This window comes from Amblyomma mixtum, chromosome 3 (genome assembly GCF_055824585.1).
Source record: "Amblyomma mixtum isolate Tamu chromosome 3, ASM5582458v1, whole genome shotgun sequence".
Classification (NCBI taxonomy): domain Eukaryota; kingdom Metazoa; phylum Arthropoda; class Arachnida; order Ixodida; family Ixodidae; genus Amblyomma; species Amblyomma mixtum.
In genome coordinates, this window is record NC_143014.1 from 390,848,265 (window position 1) to 390,867,557 (window position 19,293).

Consider the following 19,293-nt stretch of genomic DNA (forward strand, 5'->3'; position numbering starts at 1 on the left):
TTCGATCCCGGCCGCGGCGGCCGAATTTCGATGGAGGCGAAATTCTAGAGGCCCGTGTACTGTGCGATGTCAGTGCACGCTAAAAAACCCCAGGTGGTCGAAATTTCCGGAGCCCTTTACTACGGCGTACTTCATAGCCTGAGTCGCTTTGGCACGTAAAACCTTAACAAACCAAACCAAACTAAGGTAGATACCAACAGCAGAAAGATACTATAGATAAACTTTTACCCCCCAGATACCTCTGACATGCGTGCGGAAAAAGCAGCTGAAATCGGTAGCGGTCGTGCTTACAATCCTGTGCATGAAATGTGTTTAATGGGAACAAGAGCAAGCTCAGCGCAAGGGTGCCGAACACGTACTGGTGATCGAAAACACGCGCTCCGTCGGGACAACCTTCAGTCTGCAGCTCGCCTATCCAGTTACTACTCCACTGAGTCAAATCAATAGATCGACATTCTGATGCCTAAAATTAGCACAGATGATATCGCACGTAAAAGGCGACAACAAACGACACGACAGAGCAGAAATCTGCTTAGAAGTGCCGGTTTCCAGTCCGTACACTACCTGGTCGACTACCCTCGGATGTCACGTTAACGAGTAACTGCGCACAAGATAACCGCAGCACTGTCTGGAAGAGGGCAAATGTGAGTAGTGACGCACAGCACACACCCTCATACGTTAGCTGATGGAGCACAAAACGGCAGAAGCGAACACGTAAACATGCGTTCTATGCGCGGCGCCGGCGCGACCCGCAGTCCCTCGGGCCGCGCGCGCCGACAGATGGCGACTGGCGTCGAGAGTAGGCGCGCGTCCGCAGCCTGCGTGCGGCGCCGGCGCCGCGCATAGAACGCATGTTTACGTGTTCGCTTCTGCCGTTTTGTGCTCCATCAGCTAACGTATGAGGGTGTGTGCTGTGCGTCACTACTCACATTTGCCCTCTTCCAGACAGTGCTGCGGTTATCTTGTGCGCAGTTACTCGTTAACGTGACATCCGAGGGTAGTCGACCAGGTAGTGTACGGACTGGAAACCGGCGCTTCGAAGCAGATTTCTGCGCTGTCGTGTCGTTTGTTGTCGCCTTTTACGTGCGATATCATCTATGATAATATTATGCATCAGAATGTAGATCTATTGACTTGACTCAGTGGAGTAGTAACTGGATAGGCGAGCTGCAGACTGAAGGTTGTTCCGACGGAGCGCGTGTTTTCGATCACCAGTACGTGTTCAGCATCCTTGCGCTGAGCTTGCTCTTGTTCCCATTCAGAACATTTCATGCACAGGATTGTAAGCACGACCGCTACCGATTTCAGCTGCTTTTTCCGCACGCATGTCAGAGGTATCTGGGGGGTAAAGGTTTATCTATAGTATCTTTCTGCTGTTGGTATCTACCTTAGCTTGGTTTGGTTTATTAAGGTTTTACGTCCCAAAGCGACTCAGGCTATGAGGGACGCCGTAGTGAAGGGCTCCGGAAATTTCGACCACCTGGGGTTCTTTAACGTGCACTGACATCGCACAGTACACGGGCCTCTAGAATTTCGCCTCCTTCGAAATTCGGCCGCCGCGGCCGGGATCCAACCCGCGTCTTTTGGGCCAGAGCAGAGAGCCGTAACCACTGAGCCACCGCAGCGGTGCGGTATCTACATTATTCATAGGAAAATATGCGCGATTTCATTACATTTTCCACACTTAGCCAAACACCTACGCAACGCTCTCACACGCGGCGAGAGCTCCTGAATAAAATAACGCGACTTCGGACCTCAGAATTAGTGAAAGCTGGATTAGCTGCTCATATCTATTCAAACTTTTATAAATTAAGCGGAAGTACGTTTTTATGCACCAGGTTGCATAAACCATGACAAAATTTGTTTTCTGTTGGCGCTGCGACTCAGTTGAGCTCACAGCGGTAATTTGTTGATAAACTGGCGCGGCGACAAGAAAGCCGTTTGTGGAAGGGGGGGGGGGGGGGGGGGCTTTATGGCCGGCAGGAAGGAATAAGAGTGCATGGGAATTGGAACTGCATACTAGCCGCACACCTAATTCTTGATATTGAATAAAAAGTTTCTTTGCGGTGGAGCACCAAGACGGAATTCGATTAAGCACGAGCGCGTTCTAAGCGCCGGCACAATTAACCTGAATGTCAAACTAAATGTCATTAAAACGCGTCAATGTTATCGCTTTGATAACGTAAATACTTCCTGCAACACAGCCACGCAGCGGAAGTATGCTCGACAATGTTTTTTTAGCGCCCGAAGCGCGGCTATATGCAGGCGCGGCCGCGGAACTGCCGCAGCCCCGCAGTCCCCTAAGAAACGCCCGCACCGCGGCGCGCCAGTCGGTGCAAAATGGATGGATGGATGGATAGGAGCGCCCCCTTTGAAACGGGGTGGTGGCAATTGCCACCATGCTCAGCTTTTCTTTATTTATTATTATTTTTTTTTTGTTTACTGTGTTGGCAATTCTCATTAAGATTCTCCATCAACTTTGCCTACGGTTTCCTACTATTCTAACCTTATGCCACATCTCTGCTTTTCAGCCACCAATCCTCCAATCGCTTTTTGCTGACTTCCACTGCAGATTTATTTACATGACCATTGTTATCTTTAAACCCTAGGGCCTCAGAAAGAGTGACTGTGCCTGCATCGACATCCGGATGGATACCATCACATTTGATTATGAGGTGTTCAATTGTTTCCACAGATCTACCACACACTGCACATGTGTCATCTTCTTCGTTAAATTTCTTTTTGTAGCTGCGCGTTCTAAGACACCCTGATCTAGCTTCAAAAAGTAGGGCACTGCCTCTTGAGTTATCATAGAAAAATTTTTTCCTGATCTGCCTTTTCCAGAATCGATATAGTTCTACACTATGTTTCTTTTCCATTGAATTCATCCAATTTTTAACTTCCGCGTTTTTAACCTGTCGTTTAATGCTCTTTCTTTCTCCGTCCTCATGACCGGCATACTTACTGGTTAGTTTTCTAGTTCTTTTCCGCCACTGTGAGTCAACGTTCTTTCTGTATAAATATTTAAATACCTTAGCTGCCCATCTGTTATCGTCCAATTTCCTCAGGCGTTCTTCATATAGTATTTTACTCTTAGCTTCCCGTGCCTCGAATGATGCCCAGCCCATATCCCCTTGTACTGCCTCGTTTGTGGTTTTGCCGTGGGCACCTAGTGCTAATCTTCCAACAGCTCTCTGATTTACGTCTAATCTCGACTGAACTTCTGCCCTTAAGCACAGAACCGCATTGCCGAAAGTAAGTCCCGGCACCATTATTCCTTTCCAAATACCTCTTAGTACTTCATATTTGTTGTACCCCCATAATGCCCTATGTTTCATTATCCCGGCGTCTCTTCGTCCTTTTGCCCTAAGAGCCTGTTCATGCTTTTCCGTGTATATCTGCCCTTCGTTTAGCCATATCCCGAGGTATTTGTATTCGGCCACTTTGGGTATTTCGTGGCCTTGTATTGTAAGCACCTGATCAGTTGTATCGTTAAAAATCATCACACCTGATTTAGTTGCGCTAAAACTGAATCCTAGAGCGTCTCCTTCGTCTCCACAGCAATTAACCAAAGTTTGTAAATCTTCCTGGCTATCTGCTAACAGTACAATATCGTCCGCATACATTAAACCCGGGAGTCGCTGCTCAACTACATTTCCGCCTAATCTGTACGATAGATTATAACCCAGATTACTTTCTTCTAGCCTTCTTTCCATATTTATCACGTAAAGCATGAACAGCAGCGGTGATAGAGGGCAACCTTGCCTTAATCCTTTGTGCACCCCTACAGTTGTGGTACTTTTTTTCCCTTCCCATGTAATTTCAACTTCATTATCTCGGTAGATTTCCTGTAGAAAATCAATTACCTCATCACCAATACCTAAATCTTTCAATATGCTCCACAGGAGTTCCCTGTTCACGTTATCGTATGCACCGCTTATGTCTAGAAAGGCTATAAACAGAGGTCTATTTTCCGCCTTAGCTATTTCTATGCATTGGGTAAGCACGAACAGGCTATCATCTAACCGCCTACCCCTTCTGAACCCATTCTGAAGTTCTCCGAGTATCCTATTCCCTTCTACCCATGACTGCATTTTTAATTTCACCGCCTGCATTGCCAGCCTGTACATAACAGATGTTATCGTAATCGGACGGAAGGATTTTATGTTCATCTTATCTCCTTTCCCTTTATAAATCAAATTCATTTTACTCTGTCTCCAGCTGTGCGGAATTTGCTGATTTGTTATGACTGCCTCCAATGCTTTTATCAGCGCGTCCTTGCTTCTTGGGCCAAGTTCATTAATCAGCTTAATTGGAATTTCGTCTATCCCTGCGGAAGTGGTTTTAGGGATATTCGCTTCCGCCTTTTCCCAGTTAAGACTAGTCAGTTCTAAGCTGTTCTCTTTTATGCTGTCCTGTGTGTCCGCCTCACTTGGGGAGATTACCCCATTGGCGTCGCTAAAAGACGCAGCTATAAATGACGTAATGTAGTCCACAGCATCGTCTCCCTCCAAACATTTTCCCTCAGCATCTATAATCTGTTCCTGCTTTCGTTGATTTGTTTTGCCCAACCAGCTTATATGGTTCCAGAATTTTCTTGGCCCCCCTTTATTTGCCTCGCGAACTTCAGCCAGCCATTTATCAGAGGACTGCTTTATTTTAGCCTGGACTAGGACCTGAACTTGCTGTTTCTTTTGTCGATAAGATTCCCATTTTTTTCCTATTTCCTCTACAGATAACTGCGCCCTCTTTGCTTCTCTGTGTTCCCTTGAAGCCACCCGTCGTTGTTCGATGGCCTCCTTAATTTCCATATTCCACCAGCTTCGTGGCTTCCTCTTTCCTCTCCAGCGGTTAACTCCTTTCACTTGTTTCATTTTTGTAGCGATGAGCAGTTCCAACTGATTATAATCCCAATTTTCCATGTGGCGTTTCTCAATTATTTCTTCTATATCGGCTGATATTAGCGCTATTTGTTCATCATTTAATTTTGCGTTGTCTTTTGGACTTCGTTGCATTTCTCTTTTGACTAGGGCTCCCAACTGTAGACTAATACGTTTATGATCACTTCCTAGGCTGTCCTTCCCCTCTTCGTCTATTTCCATTATTGCGAGCTTGCTATAGATGCCCTGCGACATTAGACAGTAGTCAATGGTTGTTTGCCTGTTACGGGATTCCCACGTGATTTGACCCTCACATTTAGTTTCTCTATTGACAATAACTAAGTTGTGCCGCTCACACAAGTCTAGCATTAACTTCCCGTTACAATCTGTGTATCCATCCAGATCCTCGACCCTTTAGAAAATTCAGCGCCATCTGGTGTGTGGTGCGCAAACCGCGGTACCTCCGCCATTACTTGGGCATACGCCTGCCGGTATGCGCTCGGGCCAGATTGAAAAGTACGGCGCCCGGCGAAGCCACAATAAGCTCAATTTTCTTGTTTCTGTGTCCTAGCCATGTTCCTTGACATTGGCTCTCTGCACCAAGCTATAGTCGCGATGCCGGCATGCTGCTGTGTGCCTTTCTGCAGCCAGCGCGGCGAAGAGACGCGCACGGAAACAAGCTGTGTTTCCAGAGCACGGAGCGCACGGAGTAGCTGCATGCTTCTTTCTTCTCGTCCGTGACCTGTTGGTTTTCACATTAAAATAAACGATATAAGTATTGAAAGAGCAGCGAAAAGTTCCTTCTACCGTGTAGCCGCTCCGCTGTATAATGAGCACAAAAATAAAGGTGCCACCTTCGGCGCACTCGAGGATATGCATTCCGATGCTGGCGACTATTTCGGCGCGTCACAAAATGAAAACGTACCTCAAACGCGCTTGTTTTGGATTTTCAAGCATCCACGTCCATTCATAGAGAGTTCCGTGTGCGCGAAAAAGAGCACGACGATGCGGCGCGGCGAGGAGCGCCGTCGTTCTCTCCGTTGCGAGCATGCAGCAAACGACGGCGACATAGGCGGAGTGCAGCAGCAGCAGCTTTGTGTTTTCGTTCGGTCAGGGCCTATGCACTCTGGCTAAGGCAGGAGACATGTCCGGCAACACGCTCCGGTCGCCGCTTCCGAACTGCCATACCACAGCAAGCAGGGACACACGCAGCGGCAAGCACTGCTGCGCCGCTCTGCCCAAGCTCCGTCCACAACCGGTGTCGCACTTCGCCGCAGCGCAGCAGTGCCTGAGCGCTGCTTGGCTTGGTGTACAAATATTGCAAGAAAAAACGGCATCGCCTTGTTATCAGAAAGACTGCCAGCTATACTCGAGCGGCGACAAAGCATGCCAGCTGATGTTGCGAGCTTTCCGCAACGGCACCGCTCGCGGGCGCTCCGGGCGAAGAGCTCTGCGGCTGCCTGTCTGCCGTGGTCGTCGCTAGGCATTTAGGCTGCTTCGCATCGAAGCGGCAGGGGCCGGCGCTTCGGAAGTCGCCTGCACTATGATTGAAGGCCTATATTCTTCACTCCGCTTTGCTGTCAACAGCATCATCTCACAATAAAATAATAGTATGGTCAATTTCTACGGCGCCTTCAGCAGCGGAGCTAGCGGGAGCCAGTCGAGCCGGACCCCGGCGTCGGGCCAGCGGCAGCTTCGAGGCGGTTCTCGCAACAAATTCGCTCGTACCACAGTTATCACTTTTACCAGCAACTCGGTATTGATCAATGACCCAGAAAAATGATATATTTTCTCATTTCCCTATCCTATGGTTTATTATTTACGTCGAGAACACTCATTAGCTCGTTTTTATGACGCCGGCGGACGGAATCCAGGCCGGCCGGCAGGCTCGGCTTACTTCACGTTCGCACAAGAAAATACAAAACAGCCATGCTACCAGAAAGGATGCTTGCTAGATTCTAGCAACGACAGCATGCCTGTGCTAGAGTGGAGCTTTCGGCAACGACACCGCCTGCGGCAACGCCGGGCGACGAACTGCGCGCTAGTCCCCGACTGCCCTAGTCGTCGCTAGGCCTAGATGGTGAACAACTACAACGCGACTGATTTCGCACCGACGGCTAGCGCACCGGCACTGCTGATCGAGCGCCCGTATCCGAATCCACACGCATTTCGCCCTGCAGTGCGCCTGCTCGTAGTCGAGTCCGGTCCAAGTGTTGTTAGCCCTCCTTTATCGACAGTAGATTCGACCTGCAGGGTGACACGGCAACGCGCACTGTCGACGGATCGCAGTGATACCGGCTTGTAGCTTCGCTGAGAGGTGCGGCCGGACGATAGGAGTCCAAAAGCCTTTCCGAAAATCCGCCCGGAATGACAGTCAGGTCCCTCGACCACTGCAAATTTTCCGCCTGTCAACGGATCGCAGTAATACCGGCTTGTAGCTTCGCTGAGAGGTGCGGCCGGACAATAGGAGTCCAAAAGCCTTTCCGAAAATCCGCCCGGGATGACAGTCAGGTCCCTCGACCACTGCAAATTTTCCGCCATCGCTTTCACAAACGAAACCAGACATGCCACAAGGTGGAAACTAGTGCAAAGGCTGTGCAGAGCGTCTTCCAGCCAAAGGTGCCCAAAATATGGCGCCCGGCGCCGACGACAGTTGCTGATGATGATGCCTGCCGAGTTGCCAGACTGAATTTTCTAAAGGGTCTATTGCATGCCAATACATAGGTTACGTTTAAACGTCGCCTTCACGCGCAAGTACTTGCACTTAACTGGACAAGCGGACTCCCTGGACTGTTCCACATGTGGTGTGCTAGAGACCGTAGAGCATGCCTTAGTGGAGTGCCCAGCATATGCACGAAAAAGACTCATGCTAGCATCGACTTTGAAGTCTTTTGATACCAGGCTCCTCTTGGAGGATTTGATCCTCGGCGCTTGGCCAGAGAGTTCGAAAACTCTACACGCAACGCGAGCGCTCTCACGCTTTTTAAGCGACACAGGCCTTATCTGGCATTTGTAATGTTAGCAAGTGTGCCGTATTTTTTCATCCGCCTCCTCCCATCAGGATCATCCCCCATTGTGACCATTTTTTCTCCTCTTCCCTCTCCCCAGTGCAGAGTAGCGGGGCGGATATTCATTTTTTCCACCAACCTCTCTGCCTTTCGCATCAATAAACCCTCTCTCTCTCGAGGGGTCATCTTTCGTAGTATAGTGGATATCATGGTGTTAGAACACCATGGTGTGTAGTGAACAAAACCCATTGTGGGGCTAGTTGGTGAAGCATGGTTTCTTGAAGAAGTTTTTTCAGCATTACAAAAACGAGGACACAGAAAGAAAGATGTAATAAGAAGAAGACAGCGCCCGTCCGATGTACACAGAAAGAAAGTAATAAGAAGACAGCGCCCGTCCTGTGTACTTCTTTCTTTCTGTGTTCTCGTTTTTGTAGTGCTGAAAAAACTTCCTCAAGTGGGTAGTGAACCCGCTTCACATGCGGAGGGCCGGGGTTCGTTCCTCGCCGGCCCTATTTTTTCTCTACTTTTCTTTAAATTTTTATTTCAGCTCAAATCGCAGTGTTATTGCAGATAAGCCATGCATCTAGCGTTTCTACCCTGCTGTAAAAAAAGCGCTGAATATCTGGTGCACAACCAAAACGAACAACCAGAGCCGGAATCTGAGCAGCGGCACCTTGCAGTTGCCGCGAACTTCTGATTACAGCATAGCCTCCGGGATCTGTGGCTGATGCAATGCGCGGACAATTTTGAATGCTATTTAGAGTACAACCCATGATGCACTCCAACCTCCGAACTGCACTGCTGCAGATCGGTAAGGCAAACACGGCCTACAAAAGGGATGGGAATATTTTCATTCAGCTTGCCGTGTGCCAGTCACACAGAGCCCACCACGCAGATGTGCTCTGTTACTGAACGAAGTTGTCGTCTGCGAGCTGCTTCCAGTTTTTTTCTCTTCCAGATTATGAAACACGAAAATTAACACACAAGTGGATAATTAAGACTTTGGTATGAATGCTTATATGGCCTGCCTGCCAGAGGCAGTGTGTTTACGTCTCGTCTGTTTCACTACGATCGCAGACTGCGAAAAAAGGTCCCTTCGCCACTCTTTCCTGTTGGTTCATCCCAAGCCATCACTCATGCAAAGAAGGTAAGCAAGTGTTTTGCTGTGAAGGTTATCTGTAGCAGTGCAGATCGGAGCTTGGAGTTTATGGTCAGTTGTGCTCTAAATAGCATTCAAAATTGGCAGCGCGTTGGAGATCTCGAAGGATATGCTGAGATTGTGAAGTTCGCGGCAACCGCAAGGTGCCGCTGCACAGATTTCGGTTCTGGTTATTTCTTTTTGGTTGTTCGCAAGATATTCATCATTGTTTTTGCAGCAGGCTAAAAGTGCTAAATGAATAATAAATACAATGCGATTTCAGCTGGAACGAAAATAAATAAAAATAGAAAGAAAAATATGAAACGCGGGCGAGGATCGAATCCTGGCCTTCCGCGTGTAAAGCGAGATCACTACCCACGAAAGATTTCTCCTTCGACCACCTAAAAAAGGCACCCAGGGGAGACTAACGACTGCAGCGCTCCAAGCGGAAATGACCTCTTCTGGCTTCAGTTTCGATACACAGGTGGCATAGGCGTCCGAGGCACACTCTTCTTCTAGTGGTACACTCTAGTAACTCTAGTTCAGCCGTACTTGGATTCATGTTGCGCATGTTTCAGTGTTCGTCGGATTACACTTGGTGACCGGGACCGGACAGAATGACGATTGCGGGAGCGACGTGACCGCATCAACAGATGAGTAATGAGTTCTTTCCTTTAATATTTTGGGAATAAGGTGTATTTAGATTTCGGTGAAGTGCAGGCTACAGAGCAGAATTTAGGTCAGTGTCCTAACGGCCGGGTTTATTAGTGCTGGCAGTTAGGACTTTCAGAATGCATTTGTTACTTTACTAGTTTAGAAGCGTAGTTATTCCTTTTCTAGGTGATTGGCATTTACCGTAGGTAGAAATTTATTTGAGGCCGTGTTGGCAGAATTGTTGTTTTTTTTTTGAGCCTGTGCATATTTTGTGGTAGCAGTAATCGAGTGGTGATAAGATGGTCAAGCAAATGAAGGTTAAATGCTAGGAATGAGGCGTCAGTGAATTTGAAGGAAACGAGGTTCAAATCGGCAGAGGAAGCCGAAATATTGGAAATGGCGCAGTATCTGTCTCGCACCTCGGTGGACGCCTCAACCATGCTGCAAGGGAAGGGTTAAAGGAGGGAGCGACAGAAGAAAGGAAGAAAGAGGTGCCGTAGTGGAGGGCTCCGTAATAATTTTGACCACCTAGGGATCTTTAACGTGCACTCACATCGCTCAGCACACGGGCGCCCTTTCCGTTTCACCTCCATCGAAACGTGGCCGCTGCAGCCGGGTTCGAACCCGGGCACTACGGCTCAGTAGCCGGTCGTGTAGGGATAGGGACAGGGGACAAATTCATGCAAGAAAACAAGGATGTAGCTAAATATCTCAATGACGATATAACACAGTTTAGAGATGGTGCCGATATTATTCTGCTGGGTGACATGAATGGCCATATAGAGGATCTGGATGGATACACAGATTGTAACGGGAAGGTAATGCTAGACTTCTGAGAGCGGCGCACCCTAGTTATTGTAAATAGAGAACGTAAATGTGAGGGAAAAATCACGTGGGAATTCTGTAACAGGAAGACGACCATTGACTACTGCCTAATGTCATAGGGAATCTATAGCAAGATGGAAACAGACGAAGAGGCGGAGTGCAGTGTGGGAAGTGATCACAAACGTATTAGTCTGCAGGTAGGAGCCCTGATCAAAAGAGAAATGCAGAGAAGTGAAAAAGAGAACACAAAATTAAACAACGAACAAATAGTGCTAAATGCTGCCATAGAGGAAGAAACAGAAACGCCCCATGGAAAAGTGGGATCATAATCAGAACTACTCATCAGTACAAAAATGAAACAAGTAGTGGTGAACCCCTGCAGAGGAAGGAGGAAGCCACGCAGCTGGTGGAATATGGAAACTAAGGAGGCCATCGAACAATGACGGGTGTCTTCAAGGGGACATAGAGGAGCAAAGAAGGCGCAGTTATCTGAAGAGGAAATCTTATCGACAAAAGAACTAGCAAAGGCAGGTCCTCGTCCAGGCTAAAATAAAGCAGTCTTCTGATCGCTGGCTGGCTGAAGTTCCCGATGCAACTAAAGGGAGGACAAGAAAATTCTTGAACCATATAAGTTGGCTGGGTAAAACGAATCAAAGAAAGCAGGGACACATTCAAGAAAGATGGTGAGGGAAAATGTTTAGAAAGAGGCGATGCTGTGAACTGGTTTATTGGATTTTAACGTCCCAAAGCGACTCAGGCTACATTACATCAGTTAGCTCAATCACTTAGGAGCGATGATAGGGTAATCTCCCCAAATTAGGGAGCAACATACAGGCCAGCATAATAGAAAGCTATAGGGACCAGAGAGCTAGGCGCTTCCCTCGTTACTGGAACGGGCCGGCACCAGTCAGCGCATTGGAGTGCGCTGTCTGTCGTTGGTTTGTGTAGAGTTTGCTTTGGTGCTCTTAATGTTTAGGCGGTGTTGTGCGAATATGGACAGTGAAACAAATCTAGGCAGACGTGTTGTGTTGTTGACTGCACTAACAACTATGTGAACTTGTCGGATGCTTCTATGCCGATTCATTTCAACTGATTTCCATCATAACGGTTTCCGCACCAGCATGAATGGTGGGAGACCTGGATACGGTTGGTTCGAAGATGTAGATACATATGCATGAGTTTGATTACTGTGTGGTCAAGAAAACTTTGCGGCAATTTTAAAATTTTGCAGTAACCGGAAGCTGTGCCTTCTGATCCCCAGAAGTCATGGTAGGGGAGCCTGGGAGCCGAAGCCGCACTCCCACATCTGTAGCCATTTTATCGGCAATTCAAAATTGGGGGGAATCCATGAGCCCTAGTAGATATGCTATTGCTGTCATTTTTTCTTTTCCTTTTCTTTCATTGTTGCTGTTACTAAGGTTTAACTCTAGCACTTACTTCCGTGCACAGTGTAATTTCACCCAAATGCTAGCCATATCATGTTGTATGTTATTTTTACACATTATTTAAATGCAGTGCACGAATTTATTTCTCAGAAATTCCAGTCAGGCAATCTTTGTTTTATTTTAGTCAGATGAGCCATACTGCCCTGAGCCCGAGAAAGATATTCCAGAACTTGCCACGAAAAAACACTACGCCTCACAGCCACATATTGTTGACCGAATGCGGATAGCTTCCATAGCAGTGTAAACAATGCGTTTTCTTAGTTGGAGGTTGGAACAACGACATCAATTCAACAGGAAGAATCACTGGCTGAGCCTCATGTTTTTCTTAATTACATGTAAAGTTGTGTAAACAGTCTGTGTTCAAACTGAACCTTAAGCAAAACACACCACAGCATCAGGACCAGACCACAAGAATGTTTATTTCTGTGGCGCTCAGACTGTACAGTCAGATGAGAATGCCATGGTGGGCTTGTGCTCAGTGATGTTATCAGTCTTACCAGCTGCCGTTCTCTAGCACGTATTAGGACTGACACCACCCTGGGCTGCAGCACCTGAAAAATGTTTTGATTTGTATTCAGAATACAACCACCGTAAAAATAACGGCAGGTGAAGTTCAAAGCTCGTTTATTTCTCATGCACATGGCTAAAACATCAAAAATTTTGCACCATATTTTCCCCATTGTGGCACCCTATTTTGCATACACATTTAAATATGATATATCTTTTGTTTGCAAAACTCTAACTGATTAAAATGCAAGCTGCTCTTTTTTTTATGCAATAAAAAATTGCAAGTACATGCACTCGAGGTCCTCATAATATGAGCAGCGAAAATCTTAAAACTTTGCAAAAAAAAGCGCGATCACACCATTTGGGTGTGAAATTGAAGGAAGCTCTACGAAAGCTAGCAAACAATCTCCATGCATTATCGTTTAAGAAACACATAAGAAGTTTGGCAACGTGCTTCTTGCCTCCAATTCAGCCATAAAGCATTGCCTTTTTGTATGAAGCATTTGTTTACTGTCAAGCGGCGTTTATTCTGGAAATGGGTTCCGGTGGCTGTTGTGAATACCCTCGTATTACTGTGAAACTCGCCTCGACTCTACCTTAACTAATGAGGTTACGTACCACAGTCCCATGAGCACAGCCTTTTTCCTTTGGAATAAATTTTCTGACGAGGCACCCCCCCAGCTTCAACTGGTGCTCGCGCACAATGCTGTTTTTTTCTCTATCAACGGCAAATGTGAGTGCCGCAGCATGTTTGCATCTGCCATCCACGCCGGCTTTGTAGGAGCGTTTTGCTGCAGTTGTGTTCCTCGATGTGTCCAACTGCATGCAAGCAATAATACAGCATGTAAAATCCGTTTTTGTGTATTATAACGGTTACCTGAAGGAATGAAGTTGCACTTACTTCCAGGTCCACATTGTAGGTTGGCGCATTCAGCTTCGTTTGTGGCATGCACTAGCCGAATATGTGTGTAACCGCTCCTTGACAAGCACATTGTACACGTGGCTTGGCTCGTGAAGGCTCTTCCCTTTTTCAAGATTGCCTGATCGAAAAATCTCTGTGCGATTACTTAAGCTTTGAAAGCCACACTGAAGAACAATGGGTAGAGCCATGCTTGAGTATGCCTGGCCGAACGCAACAGCTATGCCACCCCGCTACCTCAGTATTCCGCTGACGAGCGTTTTGCCATGGGTGGCGCTGTTTGGCAACGGTGGTGCCATACAGCGGGCGCGCCCGGTCCCGATACTCCTTGAAAATCCGATGCACTACTGGTGTGGCTGGCGCCATCTATGAGAGCCTCTTGTAACAGCCACTTTTTTGACCAATCTGGATTTTTCGGTAAAAACAGCAGCGCGGCTGCCGACGACAATGCCGATGCCCACTTTTCTGCAGAACCATGCCCTTACGCTGCTGCGTAAAATCATTGAGCCAACCCGCGTAGCCACATCTTGTAAAGCGTGCCCGCACAGCGTCTGCTGTGACATAGTTTCGTTTTTACTGCTTTGGTCGTTCGCGCTCATGTCGCTGCGGCAATGGAACTAAATCAACAGCCGCAACAAAAGTCAGGCCACCCATAAATGCTCGTGGCATAAGCGCGAGCCAAACGGTGGTGGTTAGAGTGCCAAGTGGTGCATCCTGCTTTGGTTGGACCTGTTGTCGTTCCACGCGTGCTAAACATAGGCGATGCCGGTAAATGGTTAGCCAATATCGCAATGTACCATGCGGGAACACTGTCACAGTTGTGATGTAAGAGTCCAGATTGCATTTCTTGAGTCTCTGTGGAAGCTATTCAATGGGACTGGCTCAAGAAAACGTAGCACCTAGGAAAACGCGGTATCCGGGAACGCAACAGTGCGGTTCTACTGAAGAGGGGGATCATACACAACATGTCTACCCTGTACCATGCCCACATGACACTCTGAAGGGCTTGCACAGTTGCACACAACAGTTTTGTCTCCTCACTGGACTTGGGCTCCAGCTCCTGACGGGTACTAACAGCTGACAGCGATTGCCCAAAAACTGCTTTTGTCACATCAAATGGGCTGCATCATTTCAGCACCGTGCCATTCAACCAGTGCAATGCCCCAGCCATATTCAGGCATATGACGTTCTGTGCCTCCAGTTCCAGGTGTGTCTTTGTCACCTGGATTACATGGACACCTTTTTTTATAGTTTCCCTCCCATCCACTCTCACTTTCCGTATGTTTAGACTTGTCTCAACAAGAATACGTATGTGGCAGCTACCTGCACTCAAAGCAGTGCTACTCTGCCGCCGGGATGCTAACTATATTCTGACATTTCATCAGTGATGCTATCCTTCCCAAACTTTGTCCGGGCACTGAAACCCTCAACCCATCTCCCTAAAAGAACTCAATTGCCTCACAAGCAGCTTTGTTGGCCTGTGCTCACATTTTTTGGCGCTTCCCCTTGAATTTTGCCTTTACCATTGCCCCTCTGACCCAGTCCGGCAGTTCCCATTGCTCAGCTCGGTTGCCGGTACGACCAAAACCATTCAGCACATTACACTAAGCCTTTACACACACAAATTTTAGCATTAAGAAACATGATCTTGTTCTCATTTGGGAAAGAACTTGCTTCGGCAAGTATGTTGGTTCCTACGCCAGTTGCACAATGACTTAAGCACAATCCAATCACTGCATTAACAAAACAGAATGCCTGGCCATCATAAAGGCAATTGGAAAACCTTGGCCATTCCCAATCATCATGGATCATCGTAGTCTCTGCTGGATGTCCTCCCAAAAAGACCCATCTGGCTGTCACTCATTCTCTGTCACTCATTCTGACAAGATTGCTGCTTTGCCATTTGTGGCAGGCTGCTACACTGCTGCAGCTGCCTTTTCAGCAGACGCAGATGGCTACTGGTCAACCCTCCACACCCACCCACACTGCAGCATCCATGCTCCTTTTCATACTCACTCCCAGTGCGAACATGCCTTTGTTCATCAGTTCATCTGCGTCTTGCCAGCCAATGCTGAAGGCCGCCTCCTCTGCATTTCCCCTGAAGGCCCCGGCACTTCATTATGTCAGAATCAATCTCTACAACTCCTTCCCCACCATTCCAGATGGCAAATGTAGGATCATTATGGTTGCCAATCACCCTAAGAAACCACATAAAGAAACACTGCCAACTGCCTTGCATGCATAATGTTGCTTCATTCATTTTCCATCATCCTATCCTCAGCCACGACGCACCAACAAAACTCCCCAGGGACCAATGACATGTTTTCTTTTCAGGCATCACTGAGGCTCTCCTCAAAGGGACACTGAGAAATTGAAGTTGGCCTGTATTGATAGATTACTGCATTCTAATGACAGACACTACTTTTTCTAAAAACAGCTTTTATAAGCTACAAACGGCCAAAATATGAAGTACAGGTGTTGCCATAACCGGCAAATTTAGCAAGTAAACTGCATGCATCGACAGTTTTTTGGACATGGATCCTAGAGGCAAGGCTACGCTGCCATTCACTTATAAATGGTGAACACAGAGTTTTGTCTGCTGGATACATCCCAAGTTTGAATAGAGTGTCAGAAGGATTTTTAAATGCAATTTTCTCGACAATAAATGCATGTTTTGTAGCTGGACAAACATCAGCATACCCAAAAAGAGCCAGAGAAACAAATTTGTCCTCAGTGTCCCTTTAGGATTGCCCTGCTGTTCATTGCTCCGCTACTGCGTGCCACCCTCCCTCAGACCAGCGGTAGCGATTAACTCTTTCCTGACCATAAGGAAAAGAATATTTTCTGTGGTCATCATCGTCATCAGCCTCACTACGCCCACTGCAAGACAAAGGCCTCTCCCATTCCTCTCCAATCAACGCTGTCCAGTGCCATCTGCCGCCACTGTATCCCCACAAACTTCTTTATCTCATCCGCCCACCTAACTTTCTGCCGACCCCTGCTACGCTTGCCTTCTCTTGGTATCCAGTCCATTCTCCTTAACTATCATCAGTTATGTTGCCTTCGCATTACATGCCCTGCCCAGGCCCATTTCTTCCTCTTGATTTCGACGAGGCTGTCATTAACCCGCGTTTGCTCTCTGACTCACTCTGCCCCTTAACATTACACCTAACATTTTCTGCGATATTAGGTAATTTTTTTTTTTCATACAAATGATTAATGTATCTCTGTCAAGATACCTACATTAAAATGTAGCTTAATAGTTGCTCTTTCATGCAATACAAAAATTTCGATTCAGAAGTTAAGCATTATTGTTAAACAATGTTTAAAGAGAAATTATGGGGGCACTTAAGCAATTCTTTGATGTGTAAATGCGAGAGCAATGCTTGTTGCTAAATGTGTTGCTGAGTTGTCGGCGACTTGGGTGGGGGGGGGGGGGGGGGTGAACGTTGTTTCGCTTGCAGCAGCTCGCTTCACACGTTTCGCAGCATTGCGATAGTCGTGTACTCCATAGGGAGTGAACTGCTACCTCCGGCCACGCTTCGCTGTCTCGCCTGATGATGTAGATGTGAGCGATTCAATGATGAAGACTGCACAGTGCCACCACCTCATTCTCCGAAAGCTGAAGGCCAACTGGTGGCGGCGGCGAGGGCTTTCCCTTTTGCGTAATCGCTAACCATGTTTACATGAATACGGCCATGGCATATCGTATTTCCTAGCGTATCTCGTGGAGGCAACACGTCACTGTTTACACATACCACATCAATCAGGCTGGACAGTGACATCTCGCCCAGAGGGTGGAGCCTGGTCTGGTTTGTTATCGGAGTGAGGGGGTATTGTATAGCGACCCTAGAGAGGAGGAGGGGTGTTTCCATTCGTCCTGGAAGTCGCTTCGAGGGGGAGAGTCTCACTGATGGTGATGGCATCACTCTCGCACGGCTTTCTGGCTATGTCGGGGTTTTCGCACCATGAGCTAAGTAATGTGCATTAAAAATTGTTAAACAATGGTTTTTATAAAAAGTAATGCAAAAGAAATGAAAACATGCTAAGTTATACCAAGGGGTACCAGGAATAAAAAAATTTTTGAATATAAAAGATGCTGTAAAAACTGTCTGCCATCACATTCGTAAGTTTTACACTTCCAGCTGTAAGTCTTGTTTGGTTGTTGTGTCAGTCTTTGACATCAGCTGTTCACAGTCAGCCATTCATGACGTCACTCAAACAAGCAATTTCTTTTGCTGTCAAACAGAAGTAGACACCAAACGCCTAGCATTACATCCCAATCCTCCATCTTATGTTCATCGTAGCATAACTTGGAATTTCTTTGTTCCCCTGTTTTTGGGGGCTCATGATGCAAGCTTGGGTGAAGTGTAGGAGCGGACTTACTACATTCGACAAGGTCAAAGTCACAAATCTTCTGAAAAAGCTTTGGTCTAAGAGCAGTAAGTCACACTGGGAACTGTCAGCCACAGCGGACATAAGTTACTATAAAATTCACAATAATTAGGTACCTACATAGAAAAATTCACCAATTAGTGTTTTAATTACCACAGTCAGGTACCAGGTGATTAGTACCGAAGCCATGGACTGTGATGCCAAATCAGTTTATAAATGAAAAATTCAAGTTCTAAAGGTCTGTGGTGTGAGGAAATTTGCCGCTCTTTTACACACAAAACTGAAACCAAGTGCAGGAGGCACACAGGAAACCCGGTGAAAACACAACACCCGCTGGTGATGTGCAGCAGTGCCACGGCACCCAATTCTAAGTGCATGTGCTATTGTGCAATGTGATGCTCATTCTTTTGCTTTGGCGCTGGGTTAAAGGAAAATGATGCCAACTAATTGAGTGGTCATTATTTTTTAGATAAACAGAGCAAAAGAAAGTGCACACTATGATACAAAGGAGCAGACAGTTCAAATTTGGTGCCACAGGCACTGCAGCACGTCCCCTGCAGGCATTGTGTTTGCACCCACTTTCCTACATGCCTGATTGACTCAGTTTTGGTTTTGTGCTGCTGCAGAGCATTAGAGAATGGCTTTTTCTTTGTTTATACAGCATCGTCTTGTCCATAGGCACCAAGTATTCAATCCTCCTGGGGGTGGGGGGGGGGGGGGGGGGGGGGGGGGTGGGGGGGGGGGTGGAGCCCAATTAGCTCCCTTCCTTTTCCATTCATTCCTCGTTCCCCCCCCCCCCCCCCCCCCCCCCCCCTCATGCATGCTCCTTGGCAAGAGATATATACACAGGCAGAGAGGCTATACAGTAGAACCCCGCTATAGTAAACTTGGATATAGTAAACATGAAACTGTGTGGTCCCATTTCGCCTCTCACCGACGACTGTACATTTTTTTTCGTTTATAGTAAACATTTTTTTACAAGAAACAGCTAAGTAAAGAGCGTCAGGCCATGGCGACATACCCGCAGAATGATGGCATCATGACATGTGCGAAGTCGAAGATCACGAGGCCAACGTTCGGAGGCAAATGGATATCGAAGATAACAGAACGCCGCTTTTTGGGATGGTTTCACCACCAAGCTTGAGTATGAGGAGAAGCCAACTTTTCGAAAGCCTTGGGGCCTTGAGGCAAAGCGTGCAGTGCTCAAAAAAAAAAAAAAAGCCGGCTATGAACGCAGATGGAAGGCGGCGCAGTTCGCTGAGAAAGGAAAGCTAGTAAAAGTACAGTGATGAGTAGAGAAGGAAAGAAAACGGCGAACGTTCGCAGCATGGCAGCGGCGGCACAGCATGGACGGTTTTGCCGCCCTTGACTGCCACACACGTTTCTTGACTGCCTCTTAAATCACAATGAGGCTGTGGAAGACGACGCTGCATTCACGCAAAGCTTTGGTTTTTACACAAAATCATACTGGCGTTATATTCGTAGCCTCATTGTATTAGTGCAAATGCTGTACCTCCAGAAG

At 47.2% G+C, this 19,293-nt stretch overlaps 1 protein-coding gene across 4 annotated transcripts in view; it reads right to left on the minus strand.

Moving 5' to 3' along the window:
* Nucleotides 1–19,293, minus strand: part of Swt1 (Swt1 RNA endoribonuclease) — a 101,011-nt gene that overhangs the window by 21,706 nt on the left and 60,012 nt on the right. The window contains exons 15-16 of one of the 4 annotated variants that reach the window (XR_016291787.1): nucleotides 13,076–13,276; nucleotides 12,349–12,501 (exon numbers count right to left, since the gene is read on the minus strand). The exons of the other annotated variants lie outside the window; for them this stretch is intronic. The gene's annotated coding sequence lies outside the window, so the exon portion shown is untranslated. Of the gene's footprint in view, nucleotides 1–12,348; nucleotides 12,502–13,075; nucleotides 13,277–19,293 lie in introns of those variants that run through there. 4 annotated transcript variants of the gene reach the window in all.